General features: G+C 44.4%; 1 long non-coding RNA gene and 1 pseudogene across 1 annotated transcript in view; one reads left to right on the top strand and one right to left on the bottom strand.

Moving 5' to 3' along the window:
- LOC141147578 (uncharacterized) overlaps positions 1-26,136 on the bottom strand; it is a 108,772-nt gene that overhangs the window by 65,976 nt on the left and 16,660 nt on the right. The window lies entirely within an intron of this gene.
- Positions 10,974-15,172, top strand: LOC141147577 (zymogen granule membrane protein 16-like; annotated as a pseudogene).

The following is a 26,136-nucleotide window of genomic DNA, read 5'->3' on the forward strand; positions in this document are numbered from 1 at the left end:
GACTGACCTACCTACTGTCATACATGACTGACCTACCTACTGACATACATGACTGACCTACCTACTGACATACATGACTGACCTGACTACTGACATACATGACTGACCTGACTACTGACATACATGACTGACCTAACTACTGACATACATGACTGACCTGACTACTGACATACATGACTGACCTGACTACTGACATACATGACTGACCTACCTACTGACATACATGACTGACCTACCTACTGGCATACATGACTGACCTACCTGACATACATGGCTGACCTACCTGACTGACCTGACTACTGACATACATGACTGACCTAACTACTGACATACATGACTGACCTACCTACTGACATACGTGACTGACCTACCTGACATACATGACTGACCTGACTACTGACATACATGACTGACCTGATATACATGACTGACGTACCTACTGGCATACATGACTGACCTACCTACTGACATACATGACTGACCTGACTACTGACATACATGACTGACCTACCTACTGGCATACATGACTGACCTACCTGACATACATGACTGACCTACCTGACATACATGGCTGACCTGACTACTGACATACATGACTGACCTGACTACTCACATACATGACTGACCTACCTACTGGCATACATGACTGACCTACCTGACATACATGACTGACCTACCTGACATACATGGCTGACCTGACTACTGATATACATGACTGACCTGACTACTCACATACATGACTGACCTACCTGACATACATGACTGACCTACCTACTGACATACATGACTGACCTACCTACTGATATACATGACTGACCTACTGACATACATGGCTGACCTGACTACTGACATACATGACTGACCTGACATACATGACTGACGTACCTACTGGCATACATGACTGACCTACCTACTGACATACATGACTGACCTACCTGACATACATGACTGACCTACCTACTGACATACATGACTGACCTACCTACTGACATACATGACTGACCTACCTACTGATATACATGACTGACCTGACTACTGACATACATGACTGACCTGACTACTGACATACATGACTGACCTGACTACTGACATACATGACTGACCTACCTACTGACATACATGACTGACCTACCTACTGGCATACATAACTGACCTACCTGACATACACGACTGACCTACCTGACATACATGGCTGACCTACCTACTGACATACGTGACTGACCTACCTGACATACATGACTGACCTGACTACTGACATACATGACTGACCTGACATACATGACTGACGTACCTACTGGCATACATGACTGACCTACCTACTGACATACATGACTGACCTACCTGACATACATGACTGACCTACCTGACATACATGACTGACCTACCTACTGACATACATGACTGACCTACCTACTGATATACATGACTGACCTACCTGACATACATGACTGACCTGACTACTGACATACCTGACTGACCTGACTACTGACATACATGACTGACCTACCTGACTGACCTGACTACTGACATACCTGACTGACCTGACTACTGACATACCTGACTGACCTGACTACTGACATACCTGACTGACCTGACTACTGACATACCTGACTGACCTGACTACTGACATACCTGACTGACCTGACTACTGATATACATGACTGACCTGACTACTGACATACAGATTGTTGCTGCTCAGTCTTACCTGTCCTGTAGTTTGTGAGTACACTCATTCCGGGCTCCGGCATTCACCGTCCATGTCCACCACTCAGACAGCCCTGCAGACAGGCAGAGCCATGATAGAAGAGCCGCCCGTCCATTTACACAGAGCGAGTGGCTCAGCGTGGATCTCCCAGTGCCCACCTCCTCCTGGACCCGGCAGCGTCCCGGGGGCTATGTAAGTTAGTGCGGGGGGCGGCCGCGAAAGCAGAGAAATTGCAGCAGAAGCGGCGCCGCCCATGCACCACTGCCGCCCCGAGGCCTGGCCTCAGTGGCCTTGTGGGAAATCCGTCCCTGAGCATGTCACAGGGTCAGAGGCTGTAGCAGGGGCTGATCTGTATGAGACATTTGTGAACTCAGCCCAGAGATGCACATGTGCTAAGAATTAAAGTGGTTGTACACCCTGTATAATCACTTTTACCTACAGGTAAACCTATATTAAGGCTTACCTGTAGGTGCTGGAAATACCTCCTAAAACTTCATGGTATAGGAGATATTTACAATAGAGCCGTTTCTCCGTAGACTATATCTATGGCACAGGCGCACTTTAGAAACGCCGATCGTGCCGTTTCTAAAGGGGTCATGCCGTGACTGGTGGCTCCCGCGCGCATGCCCGGAAGTGACGTCACACGGCTTCGGCCAGTTACAGAACCGGAGTTCTCGGCCCCAGAAGGAAGAGGGGGTGAAGATGGACACTCGCTGCTAGGGGGGGCAACAGTGACATCGCAGGCTGCTATTTCAGGTAAGTGACACATAATGGGCTACTATGCGATGTATAGTCGCCCATTGTGCTTTACCTGTGCAGGGAAATAATGAGGAAGTAAAACCCATCAGGGTTTACTTCCTCTTTAAACGATTGTGTCATCTCTGAGCCAATATCCCAGTCCAGGAAGTAGATGCATGAACAAAGATGTTCACTTCTTCATATGTTTTCCTCCAGGATTCACTTCAAATTTGGTACCTACTGGGCGCCTTTTTCGGGAGACCATGGTGGTGTCTTCCAGGAGTTCTTGCTGCACAGCAATGAAAATATCATTCAGGTGTCGGGAAAATTCTCCAATTGTGTGAATGAGCTGCTCTTCGTGACAAACTTCGGGAGGATATTCAAAGTCGGGCAACCATCAGGCACAAGCTTCAATGATTTTCCAAAGACTAAGGGCAATGTACTGCTCTACATTAGTGGGCGATACTCCACCGTCCTGAATAGCATCCGCTTTCACTGGGGTGTCCGTCCACACAAATACCACCTCAAAGATGATTCTGATTGACCTCCAGAACGGAGATCTGGAGCCCACCAGAGCCAACCAGAAGACTGGGCTCCCTCGATGCCCACTTGCTACCCATCCAGCTTATTCTACTTTCCTTGGATTTGAGAAAAAAATAAAGATTTTAAATCATATTTTGTGTTCCAATTTGTTAGTGCTCTGTACTGTAGCTATTACTTTGTAGCTTTTTGTCTATAGCGCTTACTCCTGGAAGGGCCGATGAGGATATGCCGAGGAGTCCCAAAGTAGTACAGAGGCCGCCTGCCACAGACACAGCCCCAATCACACCAACAACGCAGGCTCCGTTTAGGGGATGTCTTTTTAGAAATGATTGCTGAATACCTTGAAACAGGAGAGGGTCACAGGATCTCCAAACAATAATAGTGTAGCAAGGTCCTAGGCCTCCTTTGATCTACTGAGAACCTCCAGGGCCAGAAACAGCTGACATCCTTCTGTATGTAGTGGGTTGTGAGGCATGGTGGGTGCAAGGTGGATATAGTAATTGGGCGTCAGACACTTCTTGGATGCAAAAGAAAGTTTATTTCTCTCCTTTTTTTGGGGCAAGAGAGGGTTAGGGCCAGGACACTGAGACTTCAATAGGAGGACAGCCATGCAGGGAAAGGCATCCAGCAAGATGCCACATCTGCATGTGTAGGATCGCTGTCTCCTATGGCAACAGTCTTTAACAGTTCCAAACAAAAAGCTTAAAAGTTCCTTCACTTCCACTACAATCACTCCTTGTAGTTCTGCAGTCCACTGAGCTCCCAGTCTCTCTCACTAGACTAGATGATTCACTGCCACTGAATCCCTTGAGCTCCTCCAATCTTCATGGCAGTATCTTCCTCAAGCGTCACCCCCGCCTCTCTGCTGGGTCCCTTGCTTGGCACTTCAGATACTTCTCAAGCTTCACCCCACTGGCCTGCTCGGTCCCTGGCTTCACACACAAGGCTGCTCTACAAGCGTCACCTCTGCTGGCTGGGTCCCTGGCTTTATACCTGCTGAAGTTTCATGATTCTTTACCATCCCCGGTTGGTGAGAATACTGCTCCAGTACTTGCTTCAGTTACTCACTGTGGTCCCTGGTAATTAGGCAGATAGTCCCTTACTGGTGACAGCTTCCCCTCTACCTAGGGTTGCCACCTCATCCCCTTAAACCCAAACACATATGAATTACACAGGTTCTGAGGCTAATGTAATGCAGATAAGGCACTAAGTGAGTTTAATTACCACCTTAATCAGCCACAGAACCTGTGTAATTATTATGTGTTCGGTTTTAAAGGGATGAGGTGGCAACCCTACCTCTACCTCCGACCACGACAGGTTCTCTGGCTGGCAGAACCGTCACTTCTGGTTGGACTGCAAGCCGCAATCCCAACCCTGCACTGCTCTCTTGCTTCTGGATAAGCCCTCAGACAGCCTAGCAGCCAGATGTGCCTGGGATAGGCCCAATCTCCGGCCTAGAAGCCCATGCAATACGACACACATCCACCCAGACAGCCGTCCAGGTGGCACAGAACATAGATCACCTGACTCCATCTGAATATATAGGCTCTCCCAGCAGGCCAAGGGATTCAAGAAAACCCCTGCCCATTGGCTGAGATACCCCATATACCCATAACCTGACCTTGGGTTGCCCTTCTCATATCAAGCACCACCAAGTACCTGGCCACCTAGTGATAGAAGAGAAAAGTGCAACAAGGCCAAACTTAGGGAGAAATCAATGGATTTCTAACTATCAACCAGGACAACTACTCCGGCAAGTAAATTTGTGAGGAGCAACCCTGCCTAAACTCCAGGGTGCTACAATAGCAATCAATAGGAGGACAACTACTCACTAATCTTCTCTATATCAACATTTCCTGGAGGTAACAAGGAATGGCCAGTATATCTAAGACCAGGGATTTTTTTCTCAGAAAAAAAGGTGCAGGAACTCACCCCCCCCAGGTCACGCCCCTGCCGGCCCAATAGAACCGCCCACTAACAGGTCACACCCCCCCCTAAAACTGCCCCTTTAGGGAACAGGGAACCAAGTATAATTTGGGGGCCTATACAAGTGAGTTGTTAATAAAAAGTAATGCAGTAAAATGTGCAAAAAATTTGAAATGTCCAGCACTTACCAAAGTAAGCTCTGAGACACTTCCAGACTATTTCAGCATTCTTGTCATATAGTTTAGACATGTATCTGAACATACATGAGCTCATCCCTACTGAACAGCTCTAAGCGCCCATTTGCATGAGCCCTGTGAGTTTGTTACTGCAGTAAAAGCAATAATCATAGGTGTGCTCAGCCTATTGCTTTAGGGTGTGCACCCCAAAGCTTAATCACATATGCCTGTGTGTGTATGTGCATGTCAGTAGGGCATTGGATGGTGTTAGTAGGGTAGAGGCTGGTGTCAGTAGGGCATTGGATGGTGTCAGTAGGGTAGAGGCTGGTGTCAGTAGGGCATTGGATGGTGTTAGGGTAGAGGCTGGTGTCAGTAGGGCATTGAATGGTGTCAGTAGGGTAGAGGCTGGTGTCAGTAGGGCATTGGATGGTGTCAGTAGGGTAGAGGCTGGTGTCAGTAGGGCATTGGATGGTGTTAGTAGGGTAGAGGCTGGTGTCAGTAGGGCATTGGATGGTGTCAGTAGGGTAGAGGCTGGTGTCAGTAGGGCATTGGATGGTGTCAGTAGGGTAGAGGCTGGTGTCAGTAGAGCATTTGATGGTGTCAGTCAGTAGAGCAGTGGATAGTATCAGTAGGGCAGAGGTCGGTGTCAATAGAGCTGTGAACAGTGTCAGTGGAGCCGAGATTGGTGTCAGTAGGGCAGTGGATGTTGTCAGTAGTTTTGTATTTTTATTATTTTATTATTTTTTACAATATTATTTTTTTGTCCTCTAGATTGGCAAGGCAGATTCGCGGTCTACCCGTCACCTGCCCATAATTGATGGATAGATCGTAGTCGACGTGTTGTCGAGCCCCGGATTAGGGTGCGCCCAGGCACATCCGGCACACCCTGCGCGCAGGCCTATGGAAATGCTAGACCCACTACAGCAAGATAGATCTCTCCATCATCAATAAACAGCCCCCCATATATTGAGCAAAGTAGGGTTGCCACCTTATCCCTTTAAAAACGAAAACATATGAATTACACAGGTTCTGAGGCTAATTTAATGCAGATAAGGCACTAAATGAGTTTAATTACCACCTTAATCAGCCACAGAACATGTGTAATTATTGTGTGCTCGGGTTTAAAGGGATGAGGTGGCGAACCTAGAGCAAAGAGACATTCCCAAATATCCAGCAAAGGGACAGCCATGGCCCAGTCCTGCAAAGAGACAGCCACAGCCCAGTCCAGCAAGACACAGCCCAGTCTAGCAAGAGACAGCCCAGTCTAGCAAGAGACAGCACAACAAAGTAAAAGGCAGCCCAGTCCAGCAAGAGACAGCCTAGTCCAATCCAGCAAGAGACAGTCTCTCAGCAGCCCCATTCAGCAGCATTGGCACCACCAGAATCTAAAAACTTTAGTTTTTACCACAGTCTCCAACACACAACAGTTAAAAGGAGACTAGTGAGGAGGAGGATAGGCTGCCTACCCACACCAACCATCCACCGATAGTACCACGCGGCCGCCCGAACATCGCCCCGCTCTCATACACAAATGAGCTTCCGGTCGATCTGTATTGAGAGGCGGAGTGGAGTGCAGGTCACTCCGCCTTCCGCTCTCATAGGCTGCAGTCGTTTGATCCCCCAGCAGCAGCCGGTGCTCTGGTGAAGGTGCCTCAGTGGCAGGGAAGAGACCCCAGAGGTGGGGGAGTGCTATGGCAGAGGAGACCCCAGCGGCGGGGGAGTGCTCTGGAGGAGTAGACCCCAGTGGCAGGGGAGTGCTCTGGCAGAGGTGTCTCTCCATGGCCGTCATTGATTTATTACAGGCAGCAGCGCAGCAGGCTTCACAGATTTAGACACGGGAGTGTACTGGCGGAGGTGCCGGTACGGCGTGCCGGGATGTTCCTGCAGAAAAAAAGCACTGTCTAAGACTCTTTAAGAGCAGTCCCAGTCCATATCCTCTGGCACTTAATTCCCTTCTAGCACTTGAACGCCCCAAAAATCCAAAGCAAGATCTTTACTCACATAGTCCTATAAGCTGTCTACCACCCAGCCTCCACAGGTAGATCCTCAGTGAGTGAGACTCAAAGATCCTTCTCCAGACCAGGACTTCAGTAAAAGAACCACTTCTGGATGTTAACTTTCCAGTAATAAAGATTGTTTCTTTATCTTTTCATCCATTTGTTGTAACTCTGGCTTCATGGCTAAACAATTCTTACTCCAGGCCTGGCAGTATTTGGCCTTGAATGATTTGTGTTCAGCTTTCAATCCTTTAAGTTTCCCCTTGGCTCTTCCAATCGCCCAAAAACTATCAATAATCTTCAGTCTAAAGACATCCACATTCTAACCAGGGCCTGGATCCCACACAGTCAGGACCCCCACCTTCTTCTCAGCTCCTTCAGTGTGTCCTCCTCCTTCTCCCACTGACCACCAATGTAAGGAGCATTCTTCTCACTGACTACCAATGTAAGCGTCATTTTTCCCACTCACCCCTAATGACTTACTTGAGGTAAGGGTTCCCCAAAGCCTGAAAACTATTTTTGGGGTTCCAGTGGGGGGTTAACAATGCCATATATGAAAAAAATTATATAGCTTGACCCTGAGTTATAATCATGGATAATGTGGGATGAAAGGATGGTCAGCACTGACCGACTCACATAAACTTTGTTCATGCTCTCAGTGATGTGTGCGTCCACTGAGGCTTCTTCTACCATGAACAGCAATGAAAAGAGTCCTTCCTTATGGGTGGAACTCAGCGAGAGCCAACAGTCATGGCACCAGCAGTTGATGTAGCTCATAGGATATATATATATAGATACAGTGTATATATATATATATCTATAGATATATAGATAGATCTATATATATATATATATATATATATATATATATATAATTATACCATATACAGGGTTGCTTCTCTTATGCTAAGTAAACACGATCGGACATTACGACAACAAAACCATGGATTTTTTTCCGACGGATGTTGGCTCAAACTTGTCTTGCATACATGATCGCACAAATGTTGGAAATTCCAAACGTCAAGAACGCGGTGACGTACAAGACGTATGACGAGCCGAGAAATATGAAGTTCAATAGCCAGTGGGGCTCTTCTGCTTGATTCCGAGCATGCGTGGAATTTTGTGCCTCGGAATTGGATACATACGCTTGGAACTTCCAACAACAAATTCTGTTGTTGGAAAACTTGAGATCCAGCTCTCAAACATTTGTTGTCGGAAATTCTGACAGCAAATGTCCAATGTAGCCTACGCACGGTTCTATTATAAAGATACAGATCTTGAAGTTTCCACAATGGCCAATGGAGAACATATAGGAGGTTATAGTCTAAGGAGGGAACAAGAGCAAGGAGGGAGCAAGAGAGGGTGGCTATGTTCCTAAATACAGTGGGACCATGAAGAACCAACGTAGTCACCAATGTAGTCACCTTCTAACAGGAAGTCAGATCACAGCAGCAAAAGAGAAGGAAATTGAGGAGGCTGAGAGCAACATATGAGACTTTTCATAGTTAAGAATACATACATAGAGTGTATTGTCCCTTTAAATGAACAATCTTCTCTTATTAATACAATTTAAAAGCAATTAATAAAAACAAATCCACAATAATTATCAAAAGCAATGATCACCCTTTCAAAATAGACATCTTGTAAAGAACTTTGTTGCAGAAAGAGACGTGAGACTTCAAGCCAAACCGGAAACGAGTCATGGATTGTCCTGATAAAATCCTGATGCCAGGGCTGGGACAAGGGGTGGGCAGGAGGGGAAGCTGCCCTGGGCACTGTGGTATCATGTGAGGTACTGCAAGGAGACTGGGGAATGGGATTTGTGTTGCAAGGAGGAATTTGGGGGGAGGAGCAAGGGGTAAGAATTGTTCTAGGAGTGGTAATTTTGGGGGTTTGTGCCAGAAAACATGATATAGTAGAGGGGGAGGGGATTTGTGCTAGAAGGGGAATTTTATTTTTTTGGGGGGGGGGGGTTTGTGCTATCAGGGATTATTTGTGCTAGGAGGGGAACTTTGGGAGGGAGGGACTTGTGCTAGGATAGATAGGGAAAGGAATTTGTGCTGGGGGGATTTGGAATGGGAGGGGGGGAGAGGATTTGTGCTCAGGGAGGACATTTGAGGGGTAGAGGATTTGTGCTAGGAGGGGGAAAAAATGTTTTTTTTGGGGAGGGATTTATGCTGGGGGGCATATGGGGAGAGAGAGGATTTGAGCTGGGGGGGGCAAAGATTTGTGCTGGGAAAGAGGGAATTTCAGTAGGGAGGTGGAATTGGGAGAGGGGATATATGATTAGGGGGTAAACATGCAGATTAATACTCGATTGTTTTGGAGTGAGGGACGTGTGCTGACACATACGTTTACATTTGCCAGTTACATTTACACTGTAATCAGTGCATTTTTATGGCACTGATCGCTGTATAAATGTCAATGGTCCCAAAAATGTGTCAAAAGTGTCAGATCTGTCCGCCGCAATGTCACAGTCTTGCTAAAAATCGCAGATCACCACCATTACTAGTAAAAAATATATTGTAGGAATATGTGTGGGAAATGTTGCGCCAACTCTCATTGACTATTGTGAATATATAAGGAACAACAAAGTGTGGCGCTAGTAAGGTACTAGTGAAAAAGCAACAAAACACAGTATGTAATGATAGTATAAAAGGGGGGTCGTTACCCTAATGTTGAACCCCTGATATTCTCAAAAAGTATAAATACAGAGGTATCTCCTCAGAAACAATGAAAAGTAAATAACTAGTGAAAAATAAATATAAGGAGTATTGAAGAATAAACTACATATAACTCATAATAATCAATCGTGATACAGTGAATCTATTGTGACTGAAGTGACCCAAATAATTAAATGACCTAAAAACTGGATCAAAATGAATATATTATGAATAACACACATAGATGTAGTATAGGTAAATTCAACAGTATGTGTCTATCAGACTCATTATGTAGTCCCAAATCCCTGAGTGTATCAGACAAATAAATATATGAAATATTAGTGTCCGTCACTGCAGAATGAGTTGGTCACGGTGTCTGTGTGGCACTGTAGGTGCTCCCGGTCCTCATATGTGTTAAACAGGGACTGTTAGGAACATCTCTGCATGTGGGGTAAGATCTTCTCTCAACATGACAATATCATCTCAGGCAGGTAAACATAAAATGTCCTTACCAGACAGGGTGGACTCACAGGCCGTTGGCGGTGAGTCAGAAAGGCTTGTACCGTGAAATGGTGTAGTAGATCAAACAGTAGAGTTGTTCGGATTTGGATCCTGCCGGTAGACTTGGCTAGAAGGAGCAGAAAATATCACCAGATGGTGTGTCCCTGAGTGGGTTGGACCGGACCCAGGTGTCCTTTCGAACCAGCTTCGATCATCAGCCAGATACCACCTCATCAACGACCATCCACATGAAGGGGCAAGGAACAAAAGAAAAACTTCCACATAGTGTAAATCCGTTTGAAGCGTTAAGGAGTTTATTGGTATAAAGATTACAAAAAATTTTATCCAACAAATGATAAAAACTGGGCAGTAAAAATTAGGCTCAAAATGGGCTGGATAGCGCAGTAGGTAATGGTTAGGGTAAAACAAACAGACCTGACGCGTTTCGTCCTCTAAGATTTCTGCTGGGGTATGAATTATGAAATTTATCATTTGTTGGATAAAATTTTTTGTAATCTTTATACCAATAAACTCCTTTACCATGGACTCAGCCCTGGGGTGAAGGGCTAGCCCGCCCCTGGCTCTGGAGGTGCTATCCTGCCTTTGGGGTGTCAGAGGTGGTAGTCCCAATGAAGGTCTGTATTGTATGAATTATGGTTTTGGTTTACAGTAAATTGTATTACTATAACACATAACTTCTAGGTGATAAGTGAAAAAAGACAAGATGCTGACCATCCTGTGTGTGTGTTTCCCGCTGGGCTCCACAGCAGCATCAAAAAGTGAGTATGAGTTATTACAGAACCCTATAAATCTATTGTACTAGTGGATGATGATTGATGTTCATGATTGATTAATGATGATTGACGATGATAATTTATTTCAACTATTTATCTAGTGCTGACATATTATTAGCCATGGCTTCACAAGGTACATAGAACCATTCACCCTGTTTGGAATCAGTGTGGTCAGGTGCCAATTATTCTACTAGGGGGTGTTTGGATTGTGGGAGGAAGCAGAAATATTTGTAAGGAGCTAATTACAAATAAACAATGTACAAACTCCATGCAGATGGTGTACCCAGAAGAACCACATCAAACAAGTTCCCCTTCCACCTCAAACAGAACCCAGGGATAGAGGAATATAATAATAATTCATAAATTATTTAATTTAAATCAATCGAAAATAAATTAAAGGGTCACCCCAAGCAACAAATTAAATCAGAAGACTGGTAATGTTAACCAGGAGATAGAGCCACCATCCACTTTATTTGTTTAAAAATGTAGCTGGACCCTTGGTAAGGTAGCCCTCTCCCCTTCTTAGTCTCATACTCACCTGTCCCTATTTGAATGAAATAGCCGCTCTCCACATTATAGAAATTAACCAAAAATCCAGCAGGGATGGTGAGAATCCCCATAATAAGCACAGCAGGTGTACAGACCCGGGACCTCATCACAGGGATGGTGGAACCCCTCATAATGGGCACAGCAGGTGTACAAAGCCAGGACCTCAACACAGGGATGGTGGGAACCCCTCATAATGGGCACGGCAGGTGTACAGACCTGGGAACTCAGCACAGGGATGGTGGGAACCCCTCATAATGGGCACAGCAGGTGTACAGACCTAGGAACTCAGCACAGGGATAGTGGGAACCCCTTATAATAGGCACAGCAGGTGTACAGACCCAGGGACTCAGCACAGGGATGGTGGGAACCCCTCATAATGGGCACAGCAGGTGTACAGACCCAGGAACTCAGCACAGGGATGGTGGGAACCCCTCATAATGGACACAGCAGGTGTACAGACCCAGGAACTCAGCACAGGGATGGTGGGAACCCCTCATAATGAACACAGCAGGTGTACAGACCCAGGAACTCAGCACAGGGTTGGTGGGAACCCCTCATAATGGACAAAGCAGGTGTACAGACCCAGGAACTCAGCACAGGGTTGGTGGGAACCCCTCATAATGAACACAGCAGGTGTACAGACCCAGGAACTCAGCACAGGGATGGTGGGAACCCCTCATAATGGGCACGGCAGGTGTGCAGACCCAGGGACTCAGCACATGGATGGTGGGAACCCCTCACAATGGGCACAGCAGGTGTACAGACCCAGGGACTCAGCACATGGATGGTAGGAACCCCTTATAATAGGCACAGCAGGTGTGTAAGCATGGGGACTTATTGCAGGGATGGTGGGAACCCCTCATAATGAGCATGGTAAGGGTACAGAGCCAGGAAGTCACCAGCTAAGTCCCCCGAGGAAACTATCAAGTGTTTTACTCTCCAGCAACCACCAAACACTAGAATTGGTGGACCGATTCTAGCAGGTCACCTTTCCTTATGCATCTTTTCATGATGTGCTTAGTTTTAATTGTTTACATATCCCCTAAATCTCCAACCTCAAATATCAACATATTTGATTAAAACCACACTCATTTTGTTAAGACGTGCCTATTTTAAGTTGCTTTCACAGCAATCTCTCTGTACACTATATGTATACTCACATGCAATATACACATTTCCAGTAGGAGACACCTTCCTGTTTGATTGGTCTCCATTTTTTTCACCCTTGTAGTTCAGTCGCGGCTCTCTTCCTACACTGGGGAGTTTGGAGCTGGTGGAGGTACTATCTTCTCCTACTCTTCGGATCAACTGAACGGCAAATAACAGGCATTCGCGTCAGGGAGAACCCCAGCCATGTACTTGGGTAAGGACTTCACACTATCTCTTTTCTATCACATCAACATCTTCAGCACATTTCATGTACAAATCTGTAACGTAAATTGCCTAGGCTCAGCTGAGGTCATTAGTGTATTGCAGGCAGGAGGTAGCATTTCCTCAGTCTCCTCTCTCCCAGTGATCATACTGCAACATTGTAACTTTGTAGCAAGCGACAAGGTGAGAAATTACAGCAGGGGGTGATGTGTATGAGACATTTGTGAACACAGCCAAGAACTGCACATTCACCAGGATTAACATGATTGTGTCCTCTCTGAGCCAGCATCAGTGGTGGCTGGTGCTCAATATTTTGGGTGGAGGCGGCAAACAAACCTGCCCCCCCCACACGTGGGAGACGGACGTCAGCGATCAGTGGCCTTACCTTAGGAGGCCGATGCTGCTCCGCGCTCCAGCTTACTGAGGGAAGAGCCTGGGCCATTGCAGAGCAGTAAGTGGGTCCTGAGACCCAATTGGCTGGAAGTCCTAAGACTCACGGTCAATCGGGTCTCAGGACCTGCTTCCTGATTTGCTGGGAGGAGAAGCAGTAAAACGTTAGCGAATATTAATTTGCTAATGTCGCACAACTTTTTTGAAGCCAATTAGAGCCTCAAGCTCTAATCATGTGCTTAAAAAAAAAAACCCTTTGAAATCCATGTATCCAGTGCCCTGCATGTAGATTAGGGGCTGAGCGCATGGATTAGGGGGCGGCGCCCCTGCGGCCCTAATGGAGCGGCCATCACTGGCCATCATCTCCAGGAAGTAGATAGTGACCCTGGATAATGCTTGTACAAAAATAGCGCCAACCTCCTGGAGAGAAAAGCAGATGAAGGCATTGTCAGGGGGAGTACTGTGATCTCTGTGAGTGACATACTTGTAAGATACATTACTGAGCATGCATGGACTTAAAGCGGAGGTCCACCCTAGAATAAAAAATTACATTAACATTCTCCAAAAAAATCTATAAAAAAAATTTGAAAAAAAACAATTTTTTTACTTACCAGAAACGCCTGTTGCTAGGCAGTCTTCCTAATCTGCCTATTCCGCGGAGCTGTTCGGTTACTTCCTCCCCTTCGGCGAGCTTCGTTGTCTTCTTGGACATATGTGTGTCCCAGAAGACGACAGGGCCATTCACAAAGCGCCGCGCGACTTGCGCATGCGCATTAGGAAACGGGCAGTGAAGCCGCAAGGCTCCACTGCCTGTTTATCTTATTTTGGAAGGTGGCGCCGGCACCCGATCCGATGGACAGATTGGCCTCAGGGGGCTGACATCACGGGCTCGCTGGACAGGTAAGTGCCCTTAAAAGTCAGCAGCTATAATGTTTTTGTAGTTGCTGAAAAAAAAAAAAAAGGCTGGAACACCGCTTTAACACAGAGGGCTCTGATTTCAGCCTTACATTACAACCCTTATACAGCGTACACACGAGCGGACTTTACGGCAGACTTGATCCGGCGGACCAGACTCCGTTGGATAATTCGATCGTGTGTGGGCTCCAGCGGACTTTCTTTCCCCAAAAGTTCGATGGACCTAGAAATGAAACATGTTTCAAATCTTTCCAACAGACTCGAGTCCGGTCAAAAAGTCAGCTCGTCTGTATGCTAGTCCGACGGACAAAAACCCAACACTAGGGCAGCTATTGGCTACTGGCTGTGAACTTCCTTATTTTAGTCCGGCTGTACATCATCACGTACGATCGTGATCGTATCGTGTGTAGGCAAGTCCGTTCATTCGAAAGTCCGTCGTAAAGTCCGTCGTAAAGTCCGTCAAAGTCCACCGGACCTAGTCCATCGAAAAGTCCGCCCGTGTGTACGCGGCATTGGAAAAATTATAATACTGCTTAGTCTTTCTTCTCATCTCTTTATATCGTTTTTCTCCAGGATCCAGCTCCAATATGGTGGCATCTGGGCACCTTATTATGGAAGCTCCTCCGGTACTCTTTTTGAGGTCCTGCTGTACCGTGGTGAAAACATCACTCAGGTATCAGGGAAAGTTGCATCCTATGTAAATGAGCTGGTCTTCGTGACAAGCCGTGGAAGAATATTTAAATTTGGGCAACCATCAGGCACAAGCTTCAGCGATTTTCCACTGTTCGAGGGGACTGTACTACGCTACATTAGTGGGCGATATACCACCTCAGTCCTGACCAGCATCGGCTTCCACTGGGGCAGCCAACCCGGCTGCTACTACTGTAAAGATGGCTCCAAGTGACCTCAAGAACTGAGAGCCAACCAAACCAACCAGCCAGCCAGACTCTTGGCTTTTTTTTTACTTTCTACCTTTCCAGCGTTCCCTTATAATGAAATATTAAAGCTTTTAAATATTCCGCTGTGTCTAAAGAAGCTTGTTAAGTAGCTATTACTAAATGGGAATGTGATGTAATGTTGGTGCTGCGCTGTTATGCCCCGTACACACGGTCGGATTTTCCGATGGACAATGTCCGATCGGAGCGTGTTGTCGGAAATTCGACCGTGTGTGGGGGCGCCATCTGACATTTTCCATCGGATTTTCCGACACACAAAGTTGGACAGCAGGAGATAAAATTTTCCGACAACAAAATCCGATCACGTCAATTCCGACCGTGTGTGGCCTGTTCCGACGCACAAAGTGCCACGCATGCTCAGAAGAAATTCCGAGACGGGACAGCTCATTCTGGTAAACTTAGCGTTCGCAATGGATACAGCACTTTCGTCACGCTGCAATGTTCAAAATGGTTTAATACAGCGCACTCTCTTCTTCTTTATAATGTGACAAGAATTAAGTAGTTTTGCTGCTCATATTCACACACACTTCTCACAAACTTTTATTTGTGTTTTTTTAGTGGGATTCCCTGAATATATTGTTATTAGTTGTCACATCTGACATTTTTTTTTTTTTTTTTGTATTTTCAGCCTTTTTTTTCTTTAATGTTTGGATTTTTTCCAAGGCTGATCTTTGTTCAATGTTATTTTTATTTTTACTCCAGAATATTTTTGTGTGTGTTTTGTGTGTCAAGTTACCCCAACACCATTGATATCTTTTATTATTTAATCTCCAGGAGATTGTTTGGTGTTGGTGTCCCTTGTTCATTTCACATTGTATATTTGAAATGTACCTGAATCCTCATAAACCAACTGTCTTTTTTGAAGTAAAACACATAGGAGAGTAGAATTCAAAACAAAAATCATTTATTAAGGGCTCAGAACCAAACAAAGAGGAAGGCAACACTGGATCAACAGGAGAAATTAGTGAAGCCTGTGACCCCCACGGCAGACATCAATTCTTCAACATCAAAATTGGTGGCCTGAGGAGTCCATATCTAAGGGAGGGCAGTCTGGTCCGGGATTCGCAGAGATCTGGAAAGCAGCAGATGACATCTATGTTCCCAGGCTGTGGTACCACAAGAGGCTGCATTTTTTGGCCGACCAGACTGAACCCAGGGCAATCACTGTCTGGTCTTCCTTCCACACTTCCTTCCGGGCTGTGGCTGTGCAGTTGGAGATGTGGCAGGAGGAGGAGTAGGACCTGGAGGAGGAGGAGGACTGGGGGGACCTGGAGGAGGACTGGGGGGACCTGGAGGAGAGGGAGGAGGAAGAGGAGGACCTGCAGGAGGAGGAGGAGGACCATCCCAAAGGTGTGTCTGAGGTGTAATTTGGCCCCTCATACCTTTCTCCAGAGCCTCCGATATGAGGGTCTCACACATGGCTTTTTGGCCCTCCTCCATCCTCTGCATTTTATATGCAATGAAGGCAGCAATGTTCTCCTCCATGGTGTGGGGTGCTCCCAGGACCTCTGTAGCCCTCCAAAAGAATCCTATAGCAGCCTCCTCTAGGGCACTCCTCCTACTGCCACTTTCTCTTTTCAGGGGGGGTGGAGGGACCTGCAGATCAGCCAGCCGGCTCGGCCCGGCCACCTCCTGGCTGAGACTTCCCTGTGTATGAAAAAGGGACATGGTTTTAGTTTTTGCTTCATCAATCACAATCATAAATTACTACTCCCAACTAACATCTAGTTAACATCCTTGATTGGACAAGCAGAAATATTTAGAGGAATGCTATACCTGGCTCAATCTGGGCTCCTCCACATGTGGCCTGGAAGGCCCAGGTTGGGCGTCAGAAGCCTCAGCCGGGGGAAGGAAGCGTGGAAGGAAGACTTGAGAGGGATGGCCTGGGTTCAGTCTGGCCTGCCAGAAAGTGCAGCCTGTCGTAGTACAACATCCTGGGGACATAGATGTCATCTGCTGCTCCGGATCTCTGTGAATCCTGGACCTTCTTGCGCTCCCTTAGATATGTGCTCCTCAGGCAACCAATTAATATCTTTAAATAGGTGATGTCTGCCGTGGGGAATCACCTGCTTCACAATTTCACACAATTGCTCCAGTGCTGCCTTCCTCTTTGCTTGGTTCTTGAAATGGGGGTGTTTAATCTCCCACAGACAGGGCAGCTCCCTTAGCATATCTATGAATACTGACATGAAGTCATTGTCTTTCAGTAAGATATCCATGTTCACTGCAAGACACAACACAAGACAAAGCCTAATGTCAGACAAAACTCTCCTAATCTTGTTACAATATAGGCCTCAATCTAGAAGCAGTATAGGCACAAGTTTGTCTCTTACCTTCGTTCTTACGATCAGCGCGTCCAATGCTCCTTCCTCCGCTCACAGATCGTACGTAATACGCACGCGTGTTACGCTTTATACACACTGGGCATGCGTGTAACTCCGCCCGCCCCTGACGTTCTTTCTAGTCTATTCCCTGCCCCTTTTCGTTCGGCGCAGTGGGTGAAGAGCATGATGGCGGATTTAGAGCAGGTGTGTGCTAATTATAGCAACGAGGAGGAGGAGGAGGAAAGCCCGGATCCGGACACGTCCCGATCCAGAAGGAGACGTTTTAAGGCCACAAATATGTCCTTTGGGGAGATGTTGGAAATGGTCGACATCATGAGGAAGTCCGACTATGACGGAAAATATGGACCTTACCCCAAGCCCAACATCCGAAAGGCCAAAATCATTGCTAAAGTGATCAAAAGCCTTCACAGGAATTTCAGGGTACGAAGATCTAAAGATCAGCTCAGGAAGCGGTGGTCGGACCTGAAGTTGAGAGAGCCAGAGCAGTACCGAAAGATCCGGAGAGTGCTGCAAAAAAGTAAGTAGTTGTGCTGTGTTCCTATTCTTTCTGTCTTTATTCCGTTCGTTCTGCTCCATATGCTTTTATTAATTGTAACGTTTAAAAGGGCAACTTTAATGTTCATGGGCCCATTATTCGTTCGTATCTGTTATATTCCTAATATCTAAATTTTAATTGGCTTTATTAAAAAGAATATGCATTTTCCATATTTGTGTGAATGATAGGACTTTGAGCTAGTGATATCCAGATGACGACTCATTGACTGAAAATGCAGGTCAAGACCCTGTCAGAATTGATGGATTTTGTAAATAATATATGTATGGGTTGAAAATCTTCCTATGTAACCAATACTCTGATTTATTCGTTTATGTTTTAAGTGGTCTTATAGGCTCTCTCACATATATCCTGTTTCATGTTTAAAGGGTTGGTTAAAGTGAAACAGATGTTAAAGAGGCTTGTATATCTACTCTAGCCCCCACTCTTAGGAAGGAGGAGAAAGGGGAGTGTATGGGAGGGATTTGTGTTTGGGCACGAATTTGAAAGACTGAGTTCATATAGACACAAGGAATCCAGTCTTCTGCCTCTGCACACACATCTTCTGCTTCCAAGCCACATATACCTATTCAAGACACAGCTCTCCTATGCACACAGAATTCCTTCCAGGACACAAGAAGTTAATCGGCCATCTTGAAGAGCTTATTCAAAGGGAAGCACATGGTCTAATGACTTTAAGAACTTTTTTCAGATCTTTGAAACAAATGAACTATATTTGAACATTTTTTGCCTGTATGAAACAATACTAATTCTGAATATGAATGTACTATTTTTGTAAGTATTTTCCAAGTTTATGTGTGTACAATAAAACACACAGTTTGATTTAAGCTGAATCAAGCAGAAATAATTCCAAAATTCGTCTCACGAGAAATCATCATTATTGAAGGCTTTTTATACAATATTAAGCCATTTATTTCATTGGCGGACGCCAGCCAGTTTCAATCGTCAGAAGTTTTTGCCACTTATTCCGTTGAACAGAAGGGAAAAAAGTGAGGAACAGGAAAAAACTTTGCAATTATTGAAAGAACCTAGAAGAATCGTTCGATTTACGTTCTTGATGATTGTGTGAAGACCAGAGGATTTTGGATACAGAAGTCTTGACAGACGGTTTAATTAGAGTCCAGCGGAAAACAGAAAAGTTTTATATTCGGTGAGTACCAAAATATGGAATTTATAAATGTGTTAGCTGAAGAAAGTAATTTAGAATTTGAAGGTTTAGCCAGTCATTTTTCTGATGCTAAGTTATGGAAATCTATGTTTCAGCAATGCCTACAGGCAAATAATGAAATTGATAAAACTAGATTTTCATTAGCTAAATCTAAGAGAAAATTAAGCAATGTGATGAAATTAATTACAGTCTTCAATGCAATGGTTTTTGATATGCCAGGAAAACAAAGGCAAAGTGTAACAGAAATTGCACAAACACAGGAGAATTTACATATTGAAAAATTAATGATTGAAAAAGATGCATTAGAACATAAAATGAATGCATTATTGGAATCGGTTAAAGAAAAAGAAAGTTGTATTGCTTTTTTAACTCAGAAAGAAATTGAACAAGAGAATGTTATAAGTTTGCTTAAAACGCAATTATTGCAAGCTCAGTCTTCTGCACATGCTCAGTGTTTAGCTTATGAACACGTGACAAAGTCAGAGGTGAGGGATAATGATGCTGATTCTGGAGTTGACTCAGTGGAGTCATTTTAGGAGGTTAATATTTCCTCAGACAATGAAAGCGTGAAGTCTGTTGATTTGAATAATAGTAATATTCAACAGAAATGTAAATTTTCATCGCCATATACTCAAAGAAAGGTATATGCAAAAAAAACAACTCTTAAATGTTTAGTTTGCAAAAGAGAGGGTCACATAGCTAGGTTTTGTGTGATGGCTAATAATAATGATATACAAAAGAGGTTGTATTATCCGAAAACGATGCCAAGACGCTATGAAGTGTATTCTGTGCGCTGGTGTAGTAATTTGAGGTATAGAGGCCATAATAATCAAACTAATTTCCCTTTTAAGACCCAAATGCAAAGATTGCAAACTACAAATAGTCCATTAAGACAGGAAAGGTATCACTATGTATCATATAACACTGTGAAAAACAATAGGACAGAGATTTCATGTATCATATCATTCACAGTTTGCAGGTACAGTTTTTTCAGTTACAAAGTATTCTTCATTTGAATTATTGACAGGAAGAATTTACTTTGTCACTTGTTTCACAATGAACTATTGTTGGCAGTATACAGCAAGGATAGTTAGTGTCCCTCTGAAGTGTATTATACTGCAATGCTTGTGATTTGAGAAGGGATATTAGGATGTTATTTAAAGGTATTGAATGTCATTCAGGAAAGATATTTCTTTTTGGTATTTTGTGCTCCTTTTGCATAAGAGTGTATTGGTTATAGATGATACAGGACAATTTGAACAGAATTGTGTTACATGCAGTTACTTGTATGAAAAAAATGGTCCTTCCACACATTTTTAAGTTTGAGTTAAAAGATCATAATTTCTTATTTTACAATATTCCTTGTTTAGGAGATTACTAAGAGACAATTTGTATATATACTGATATGTAGTATTTGTTTTAGAAGTTTAACCACTTGCTTACTAGGCACTTAAACCCCCCTCCTATCCAGACCAATTTTCAGCTTTCAGTGCTCTCACACTTTGAATGACAATTACTCAGTCATGCAACACTGTACCCAAATGATTTTTTTGTCCTTTTCTTCATACAAATAGAGCTTTATTTTGGTGGTATTTGATCACCTCTGGGTTTTTTATTTTTTGCGCTATAAATGAAAAAAGACCGAAAATTTTGAAAAAAAACACATTTTTTCTAATTTCTGTGATAAAATTTTGCAAATTCTTAATTTTTCTTCATAAATTTTGGCCACAATTTATACTGCTACATATCTTTGGTAAAAATAACCAAAAATTTGTGGAAATTATTTGGTCTGTGTGATAGTTTTAGAGTCTACAAGCTATGGTGCAAATCATAAAAAAATTATCACATCTGATGTACTGAGGCCTATCTCATTTCCTGAGACCCTAACAAGCCAGGAAAGTACAAATGCCCCCCAAATAACCCCTTTTTGGAAAGTAGACATTTCAATGTATTTAGTTAGAGGCATGGTGAGTTATTTGAAGTTGTATTTTTTTCCCACAATTCTTTGCAAAATTGAGATTTTTTTTTTTTTTTTTTTCCCCACAAAATTGTCATTGTAATAGCTTATTTCTCTCACATGGCATGTGTATACCACAAATGACACCCCAAAATACATTCTGCTACTCCTCCTGAGTATTACGATACCAAATGTGAGGGACTTTTTCACTGCCTGGCCACATACAGAGGCCCAACATGCATGGAGCACCATCAGGTGTTCTAGGAGCATAAATTACACATCACATTTCTCAACCACCTATTACACTTTTGAAGGCCCTGGAGCACCAGGACAATGGAAACACCCACAAAATGACCCCATTTTGGAAAGCTAACACCCCAACGTATAATCTATGAGGCATAATGAGTCTTTTGAATGGTTTATTTTTTTCCAGAAGTTTTTGGAAAATGTGGAAAAAAATGAAACCGCATTTTTTTTTACACAAAGTTGTCCGTTTATAAGATATTTCCAACACATGGCATTTAGATAGCAAAAATGACACCCCAAAATACATTCTGCTACTCCTCCTGAGTATTACGATACCACATGTGTGGGACTTTTTCACTGCCTGGCCACATACAGAGGCCCAACATGCATGAAGCACCATCAGGTGTTCTAGGAGCATAAATTACACATCACATTTCTCAACCACCTATTACACTTTTGAAGGCCCTGGAGCACCAGGACAATGGAAACACCCACAAAATGACCCCATTTTGGAAAGCTAACACCCCAACGTATAATCTATGCGGCATAATGAGTCTTTTGAATGGTTTATTTTTTTCCAGAAGTTTTTGGAAAATGTGGAAAAAAATGAAACCGCATTTTTTTTTACACAAAGTTGTCCGTTTATAAGATATTTCCAACACATGGCATTTAGATAGCAAAAATGACACCCCAAAATACATTCTGCTACTCCTCCTGAGTATTACGATACCACATGTGTGGGACTTTTTCACTGCCTGGCCACATACAGAGGCCCAACATGCATGGAGCACCATCAGGTGTTCTAGGAGCATAAATTACACATCACATTTCTCAACCACCTGTTACACCTTTGAAGGCCCTGGAGCACCAGGACAATGGAAACACCCACAAAATGACCCCATTTTGGAAAGCTAACACCCCAACGTATAATCTATGTGGCATAATGAGTCTTTTGAATGGTTTATTTTTTTCCAGAAGTTTTTGGAAAATGTGGAAAAAAATGAAACCGCATTTTTTTTTACACAAAGTTGTCCGTTTATAAGATATTTCCAACACATGGCATTTAGATAGCAAAAATGACACCCCAAAATACATTCTGCTACTCCTCCTGAGTATTACGATACCACATGTGTGGGACTTTTTCACTGCCTGGCCACATACAGAGGCCCAACATGCATGGAGCACCATCAGGTGTTCTAGGAGCATAAATTACACATCACATTTCTCAACCACCTGTTACACCTTTGAAGGCCCTGGAGCACCAGGACAATGGAAACACCCACAAAATGACCCCATTTTGGAAAGCTAACACCCCAACGTATAATCTATGTGGCATAATGAGTCTTTTGAATGGTTTATTTTTTTCCAGAAGTTTTTGGAAAATGTGGAAAAAAATGAAAACACATTTTTTTTTACACAAAGTTGTCCGTTTATAAGATATTTCCAACACATGGCATTTAGATAGCAAAAATGACACCCCAAAATACATTCTGCTACTCCTCCTGAGTATTACGATACCACATGTGTGGGACTTTTTCACTGCCTGGCCACATACAGAGGCCCAACATGCATGGAGCACCATCAGGTGTTCTAGGAGCATAAATTACACATCACATTTCTCAACCACCTGTTACACCTTTGAAGGCCCTGGAGCACCAGGACAATGGAAACACCCACAAAATGACCCCATTTTGGAAAGCTAACACCCCAACGTATAATCTATGTGGCATAATGAGTCTTTTGAATGGTTTATTTTTTTCCAGAAGTTTTTGGAAAATGTGGAAAAAAATGAAAACACATTTTTTTTTACACAAAGTTGTCCGTTTATAAGATATTTCCAACACATAGCATTTAGATAGCAAAAATGACACCCCAAAATACATTCTGCTACTCCTCCTGAGTATTACGATACCACATGTGTGGGACTTTTTCACTGCCTGGCCACATACAGAGGCCAAACATGCAAGGAACACCGTCAGGTGTTCCAGGGACACATAGCATGCACATACCAAGAATTACACCCCAAAATACATTATGCTGAGCAAAGCGTAAACAAAAAAGATTACCTGTGGTTGTAGTAGCGCAGTTGTACGCAGGAGGAAAGCACTGGTCCAGGCAGCAGGCAGGGACTTGGTCAGCAGCGGCGAACACAATTGTCCAGGCAGCAGGCAGGGTTACTGTCCATATAAAGTCCAGGGTCAGTGCAGGCAGAGATATTGTCCGCAGTGCCAAAAATATTGGTCCTGGTAGTAGGCAGGTCCATGTGGTGTGGTCAGTGCAACAGGCAGAGGCGTGACGGCAGTAAGTCCTACAGGCAGAAGTAGGGCCTCGTTCAGGACAGAATGGGGACAGGGGTAGAGGCTTCTCCCACCCAAATCTCTTTGAAGCCTCCGAGTCTCCAGACCCTAATCTAGGATTGAGAAAACAAAATAAATTGTTTTCTTCATCCAGAAAAACAATTCTGGAGCCCCTCACATATGTGAGACCCCTGTGTTGAATCCCACTAGTCCAGTTGCAGGGTACAAGATCAGTCCAAGAGGCAGGCAAATATCATGGTCAAACAGTCCAAGGTCAGTTCCAGATCAGGCAGAGGTATGTACAGAATCGTTGGGCAGAAGCATGGTCGAATAACAGTCCAGGGTCAGTTCCAGATCAGGCAGAGGTATGTGCAGAATCGTTGGGCAGAAGCATGGTCGAATAACAGTCCAGGGTCAGTTCCAGATCAGGCAGAGGTATGTGCAGAATCGTTAGGCAAAAGCGTGGTCAAATAACAAGCCAGGGTCAGTTACAGAGGAGGCAGTGGCATAAGGGGTGTGAGGGTAAATTGCAGGAACGGAGGCTTACGTTTACCATACTTTACTAATAATTTACTAAAGTATGGTAACGACGAAAACATTCACCTACGCAGAGGCCTGGTTCAGAAGGACATTGTGCACAATAATAAGATGTGTCTCTTCTGAATCCAGCTCTGGTACACACCTTACATTTTTTTTGCCGTCGTTGGCCTGTTGGTTTGGGAGGGATCTTATCTGGGAAGTGGCGTTCGGAGAGTCGACTTAGAACATCAGATCGGATATTTTCTGGGGGGCCGTTCGGGAATGTAAGGGCAGTGAAAACGTCTTCCTGGTAGCCAAGGAAGCGTTTGGGGTTTTGGGTGGAGTTTCGATAAATGACATAAGAATTGTAGATGGCCAAATTAAAAAAATAAATTGCGACTTTCTTATACCAATGGTATGTCCGTCTTGTGGCAAGGTACGGTTCCAGCATCTGGTCATTCAAGTCGACTCCCCCCATAAACAAATTATAGTCAAAGACACATTTAGGTTTCTGTATGGGGCCATTTCTTCTGGGGACTTCCATGAAGGTATCATCGTGGATTGAAGACAACATGTATACATCTCTTTTGTCTCTCCACTTCACTGCCAAAATCTCGTTGTTTCGTAGACTCGCCGTTTCTCCTTTTCTCAATTTTTTATTGACCAGACTTTGAGGAAAGCCCTTCCGGTTCTTTTTGATGGTACCACATGCAGGCGTCTTCATCCGATGCAGGTTGTGGAAAAGGGGCAGAGATGTGTAGAAGTTATCTACGTACAGGTGGTAGCCTTTCTCCAGTAGGGGGTATGTGAGATCCCAAACAATTTTCCCGCTTGATCCCAAGTAGTCTGGGCAATTAGGGGGTTGCAGCTGGGTGTCCTTCCCTTCGTACACTTTGAAGGCATACAAGTAACCTGTGACTCGGTCACATAATTTGTATACCTTCACCCCATAGCGTGCCCTTTTACTGGGAATATATTGCTTCATCTTAAGCCTGCCACTAAACTTAAGAAGGGACTCATCCACACATATGTTTTTGTCTGGGGTAAACAGCAAGGGGAATAGTGCAGAAAAATAATTTAAAAGTGGCCGAATTTTGAAAAGTCTATCATAGTTTGGGTCATTTCGGGGAGGGCACTGGGTATTGTCGTTGAAATGAAGAAACCTCAATATCAGGAGGTATCTGTTTCTGGGCATCACTTTGGAGTATATTGGCAGGTGTTGGAGGGGGCGGGTTGACCAATAGGACAGCAAAGTGTTTTTTTTCGTGAGTCCCATGTTAAATGTGAGCCCTAAAAAAACCTTCAACTCCACCACCGTTAGGTCTCTCCATTCGTAGGGACGGGCATAGTAGGATGTTGGATTATTTGCAATGAATTGATGTGCATAAAGGTTGCACTGGGCCACAATACTTGACAGCATGTCCTCGGTAAAAAATAAATTAAAAAAATCTATTGGGGAAAAATTCTCCGTGTTCACCTGGACTCCTGGCTGGGCAGTGAAAGGGGGAATGTTGGCTTCTCCTGAATTAGGAGGAAGCCACAAGGGGTTCTGCAGGGCATAGGGAAGGCTGGCTTGGGTCCTTGGCCTTTCTTGCCGAGGCACTGCGGTGCTGGTGGACGGGACTGCCGTGCTGGTGGACGGGACTGCCATGCTGATGGACGGGACTGCCGTGCTGGTGGACGGGACTGTCGTGCTGGTGGACGGGACTGCCGTGCTGGTGGACGGGACTGCCGTGCTAGTAGATGCCACTGCCTCCCCACCAGAACGCCTTCGTTTGGCGGGCCGAATCTCTTCCTCCTCTGAGTCACTCAGTGTTTCACTACTGA

This window comes from Aquarana catesbeiana, linkage group LG06, assembly GCF_042186555.1.
Source record: "Aquarana catesbeiana isolate 2022-GZ linkage group LG06, ASM4218655v1, whole genome shotgun sequence".
Taxonomy (NCBI): Eukaryota; Metazoa; Chordata; class Amphibia; order Anura; family Ranidae; genus Aquarana; species Aquarana catesbeiana.